The sequence below is a fragment of the Tiliqua scincoides genome, chromosome 8 (assembly GCF_035046505.1).
Source record: "Tiliqua scincoides isolate rTilSci1 chromosome 8, rTilSci1.hap2, whole genome shotgun sequence".
In the NCBI taxonomy this organism is placed as follows: Eukaryota; Metazoa; Chordata; class Lepidosauria; order Squamata; family Scincidae; genus Tiliqua; species Tiliqua scincoides.
Window position 1 is genome coordinate 6,684,951 of NC_089828.1, and position 6,127 is coordinate 6,691,077.

Genomic DNA, 6,127 nt, shown 5'->3' on the forward strand with positions numbered 1-6,127 from the left:
GCTGAAAACTTTAATAGAGACTTACGCAAGAGCTCAGGAATGTGCAGTGATAATTTGGGCACTGTCTTGGAGATGCAATTGAGTTAAATTGCACATGAGCAAAGGGGAGAGAGAGGCAAAGTTCAAATTCATACTCTCCTGGTTGTCCGAGGCAGGGCAGTCCCTGTTTTCTGGTCCTTGAACCTGATGCAGCAAAACCAGCAATGCAACAGTGGTAGGAGGTTCAGATTGACAGGTAGAGTTCCAGCATGCGCTTTTCGCACACTCGAAAAAGCCCTCTTGTCTACCCTGAGCCTCTTAGCAGTGTTTATCATATTGCTCCTGGGCTCCCAGTCCAGAAGTAACTGGTGATGACATTATCACCAGTCACTTCTGGTGGTACTTCCAGTAAGTGGACAGTGCAAAGGGATATGGCAGGGGACAAATGTTGAGAAATGATGCACCAGGCCAGGGGTGTCCAAAGTTTTTGGCAGGAGGGCCACATCGTCTATCTGACACTGTGTCGGGGGCCGGGGGGAAAAAAAGAATTAATTTACATTTCAAATTTGAATAAATTTACATACGTTTACATAAATGAATATATTAAAGATGAACTTATGAATGAATGAAGGTCTTGCAATAGCTCAAGGCCTATAAAAGGCCTTGCACAAAGCAAGGCTGGCCTTTCCTTTGCTGCCACTGCTGCATCACAGATGTGAAACAGCACGCAATGGAGGGAGCCCTCGTCCCACAGCTCATGCGAAAGGTCGAACAGTTGGCCATCATGCTGAGAGCAGTTGCATCGGGCCAGTGTGAGCTCCAACAAATCTCAGGAGGGCCAGAGGCTCATTGGAGACTCGGGGCTCCCTGAGGGCCGTATTAAGAGGCCTCGAGGGCCACAAGTGGCCCCAGGGCCAGGGTTTGGGCACCCCTGCACTAGGCTAAAGCGAAAGGCATTTGGTTGATGGTTTCTGGTGGCCACAGGAGGCTTCCTCCCTAAACAGGAGTGGCTGGTGGTTCCAGAGCCACAATATACCCTGTCATCTCTGGGGAGGTTGGGAAAATGGCCTTAGAGCTGCAGCGTGTCTGGTAGAAGAGAAACAAATCTGCTGTGCACCTCTCTGGTAGAGCAGAAACAGCCTAGGCAGGCGAGGAGACAGAACTGACTACAAAGCCTGGCACTGCCCATCTGTTCCCTGCTGTGCTAAGGAGGCATTATCCATGTGCAACTCAAGGGGAATGGGTAACTGGAGCTGCCCACTGATCACGCTAGCAGGCCCCCCCCCCCCCCATAGCCACTGCCCTCACACCCAGATACACATCCTCCGCTGCAGGCGGAAAGGCAGTGAAGATCATGGCAGCAGTCTGCCTTAAGCTGCCCACCTGCCTTCTCCTCTGCAAGCAAGGAGGAGGAAGATAAACAGTGGAGCAGTCTGGTCCCCACCACCTTGGCAAGCATGGAGAAGGTTGTGGTGCGGCAGCCTCTTCCTAGTCAGGATTAGTGTTGCTGCTGCCGCCACCAGCAGCTAGCTAGCAACCTAACTGCCTCCACTCAGGCTTGTCCAGACCACCTGGCTGCTTCCTCCTCCTGGCTCTGCTGGACCAACACGCAATCGTGCAGCAGAGCAGGGTGGAACAAGGAAGGCAGAAGGTGACAGGGGCATGGGCCAGTGCTTCACCCAGTGCCCCCCCAACCCACTCTGCTGCAAACCACAAAGTGCTGCTAGAGAGGGGCCAATATCTCCATCAAGACCAAAATCTGCCTCTTCCGAACACTGATCCTGCCAATTCTCCTAGATGGGTCAGAAACACGGACTCTGATCAGATCAGACATGAACAAGCTCGAGGCCTTCCAAATGTGATGCTGGAGACAGACCCTGGGTGTCTCTCTTTGTGGAAGTATATCACGAGTGACAAACAGATCCCAGTGGCATCTATAGCAGCGTATTGGTTGAGAGGAGAACCTGGTCCCAAAGTGCCAGCTAAGGAATAAAGAAGACTAGGAAGAGGAGAAGAAAGGGGCAAAATGTGGGGCAGGCTGCTGCCTGGATCCATCTGCTCCCTGAGGCAGCCTGCCTCACCTAGCCTTATGGCAGGGCCGACCTGGACTTAACATTAGTGAGCAGCCAGTCATGGTCAGCAGACTGAACTCCATTTGGTGGGTCACAAATGACACAGGCCTCCTCTGTTCTCCTCACAGGCACTTGAGGGATTGGGCCTCACTGTCACTCTGAGGCTGGAGGATTCAGGGGGAAAGAAGAGTTGACCTGCGGCCCTGGAAAAAGAGTGAGATCTAAATGAATCCCCCAAGACAGATGGCAGCCAGCACTTAGGAGGGGGGAGATGATTTAAGCTTGACCATTACAGCAGCAGGGGAAAAACGTGGATAGAAGATGGGCTAATGCACAGAGCAGCTGCTTTCCATTAGGGCAAGGCCAGGTCAGGCAGGGTTAAACCTGGGCAGATGAAGGAGGAAACCAGGCAGCTCAAGTGATGGAGCAAAGAAAATGTGTGGCTTGAAATGTGCGGGACACACACACACACACACACACACACACACACACACACACACAAATGCCCCCACTTCTTGCTGAGATGCCTATTTATGTATTCAGTTTGCATATATAAACATACATCAGGGTTTTTGGCTTGTCTAAAATTTTTACGGAAGAAAATAATACACACAACATGATTTTGATTGGACTGAGTTATAAACAAATGAAGACCACAATGAAATGATAATAATACAGCTATCAGGACAAAAATCTGCCAGCAAGGTAATTGGCATACCGATCCAAGATTCAAAATGACCTTCACAGGCTTGATCACTGGGCACTACCATACCCACAAGATGAAGTTAAAAGGGAACAAATGTAAAGTAGGAACATGTAGGAACAAAAACATCAGAGGCAGAAGTGCAGGATGGGGGGAGACCTGGTCTGGCAGGAGATGCCTGAGAAAGATCAAGTTGTCCTGGTGGACCCCAAGCTGAACAGGAAACAGCAGTGTGATGCAGATGCAAAAACCATGAAGGCATTCCTAGGCTGTATGGGCAGAGGCACAGATCATGAGAGGTATACAGAGCCACTCTACTCTGCACTGGCCAGGCCTCGCTTGGAATGATGCACCCAGTTGTGGGTACCACTATTTCATGGCAGTTGATAAGCTGAGACAAGTTCAGAAGAGTCCTGTAAGACAGGACCAGCCTTAGGAGCTGCGGGGCCTAAGAGAAAACATTTTTTGCAGGGTCCCACGTTCACAGCCAAGGTCGGTAGAATCTTAAAGAGACAGAAATAAAATGGATGATAGACTTTATATCTCTATGGTAGAATGGAAAAAATCAAAATGTGCGCTGAAAAAGTGCACAGGAGTCAATGGACCAGATTGAGCTAAGCACTTTTTAATTTTAAAAAATTGCATACGCGTAAACCTACAAGTAAACAGACAAAATGTGTAGATTACCTTTGAAAAGTAAATAGTTACAAAACCACTTGTTTTAGTGACTGTGAAATGGTGTAGTACAGGGGTTCTCAAACTCAGGGCCTCCGGGATACAAAGTTTCTTTTGGGCCCCTTTGCAAAGAGGGAAGGGTGAAACAGAGCCGGGGAGGGTGGTGACAGGCAAGCAGAATAGGGGCAGGGAGGGGCAAAACAGGGGAGGGGGAGGGTAAAGACAGCTGGAAAAGTCTTTGGAGCCCAGGTCTACCAACCCAGGTGGCATCAGTAGTGTCCCAAGCATTCCGTGCAGGCAACAAGTCTGAGTAGATAGGAAAACATAACATCCCAGGAAATTTCTGGGCCCCCTCCTTTGGCTCCGTGGCCCCCCCTTTGGACCCTGGACCTGGGTACAAATTACCCCCTTTACCCCCCCCTCCTAGGCCCTGCTCAAACTGGTGGGTTGCGACTGACAGTGCTTGCCCCACCCCCTTCATCAGAGGGCCAGTGAGTACTGTCAGATCCACCCCTTGATGTTGCACTAACTCAGTGATTTTCAACCTTCTTCATTTCATGGCACACCAACAAGGCACTAAAATGGTCAAGGCACACCACCAGGTTTTTGACAATTGACAACTGTTACCCTACACATGCCCGATCTTGTCTGATCTTGGAAGCTAAGCAGGGTTAGGCCCGGTTAGTACTTGGATGGGAGACCGCCTGGGAATACCAGGTGCTGTAGGCTTATACCATAGTCTTTCGAGACTGAAGGTTGCCAACCATTTCAAGGCACAACATGCTGCCAGTGGGGGTTCACATCTCCCATTGGCCTATTAATAAATAACCTTCCCCCAAATTCCTGTGGCACACCTGTGGACCACTTGTGGCACACCACAAGTGTGCCACAGTACAGTGGTTGAAAATGGCTGCACTAACTAATGAATGTGCATACCTGTACTTGGATAGCCACATAGCCTTGATGTCTGAATGTTGATGGTTCCTTTTTTTCCAGGGAGTTGGTGACAGCAGCATTCATGGCTGATGTGGCTTGGATTTCTCCATGTGGCAGAAGGCAGGGAAGGAGGGGGAGAAGTCGAAAAACAAATTAAATTGTAATTCCCGTGGGAGAGTCCGAGGAGGCTCCATAATCCCTTGAAAACAGGGTCATGGCTTCTTGATCCCTGAGGCCGACTTGCTGAGACAGCAGCTCAGAACCGATGGCATTTGCAAACCTCAGGTCCATCTGCAGCCAGTAAATTACAGCTTAGCCTGACGCAAAGGCCTTGGTTTATCCTGGGCTCTGCATTCATTCCACAGAGCATTATTGTTTCCGATGGACTGGCCTTTGAACAGATGCTCAGCCACACTTTGGGCTTCAGAGCTGCCCAAATCCAAATTAAGATGGCAGCCTGGAGGATGAGCCTCTATTGGGCAACAGAAGAAAAACAAAAAGGCCTGCTGAAATCTAACTTTTAAAACTAGAATTATATGTCACTTTTTCATAGGGAAGCCCAAACGACTACAATAAAAGCAGCTTTTTTAGATAATCAAACCTGTGCACAGTGAACCTGAGCAGGAGGCAGGAAAGTGAGCTGGGTGGGATCCTGGAGATTCCCCCCCCCCAACACACACACACCTCCTGCCCTTTATGGTGACTTCAAAAAGCAAATTGCAACAAGCAAAGGAACAAGAGTCCTGTCCCAGGGACCCATGGCCAGGAGAAAGCTGGTGGGAATATTGCGTTGCTCTCCTGGAGATGTGGGAAAGCACTGTTGTAAAGGACTGAAACTCAGCAGCAGAGCCCTTGCCAAAGATCCCGGGTTCAACTCTCACCGTCTTAGCTTCAGGGTTGCCAACTCTGCCTGAAGAAGTGACACCTGGAGATACATTTTCCAAACTACTGTAATGTTGGAAATGCCTGGAGGCCCTGTGAACATCTCCAGGATTGCTGCTGCCTGCAGGAAGCACCAGAACAGTCCTAGAGGGTTGGCAACTCTACTCAGGTGGCAGGGCTTCCCTCGGACTGAGCTCCTGGGGAGGCCTTGTCAGTCAGAGCAGGCACCCCTGAGCTTCTGAGTCAGCAGCATGACTCAGCAGAAGGCAGTCTCCAGTGTCACAGGGAAGGGTGCATTGCTCCACAGGGAACAACATGGTTCAGCATCTGCATGCAGAAGCTCCCAGGTTCAATTGCTGAGCATCCCCAGTTAAAAGATGGGGAAAAGCCCCCCTCCCCAAAGAGCTACCACCAGGCAGTGTAGACCGAAGGGGATAGTGGAACTCGCCATTGGACTCTCATGTTGGTTTTGCATCTATCTAGGCAGCAACTGTTACCCTGCACATGCCTGATCTTGTCAGATCTCGGAAGCTAAGCAGGGTCAGGCCTGGTTAGTACTTGGATGGGAGACCGCCTGGGAATACCGGGTGCTGTAGGCTTATACCATGATCTGGGAAGCTAAGCAGGGTCAGGCCTGGTTAGTACTTGGATGGGAGACCGCCTGGGAATACCGGGTGCTGTAGGCTTATACCATGATCTCGGAAGCTAAGCAGGGTCAGGCCTGGTTAGTACTTGGATGGGAGACCGCCTGGGAATACCAGGTGCTGTAGGCTTATACCATAGACTTTCGAGACTGAAGGTTGCCAACCATATCTAGGCAATCTCTATTCCTTGCTGAGTGGGGGGGGGGGGGCGCGCTGCTGGATCTTACAGAGCTGTT

The 6,127-nt window shown here is 50.3% G+C and overlaps 1 pseudogene; it reads left to right on the forward strand.

Annotated features, from left to right (window-relative positions):
• Positions 1 to 5,729: 5,729 nt before the first annotated feature.
• LOC136659623 (5S ribosomal RNA) lies at positions 5,730 to 5,846 on the forward strand (annotated as a pseudogene).
• The last annotated feature ends 281 nt before the right edge of the window (positions 5,847 to 6,127 follow it).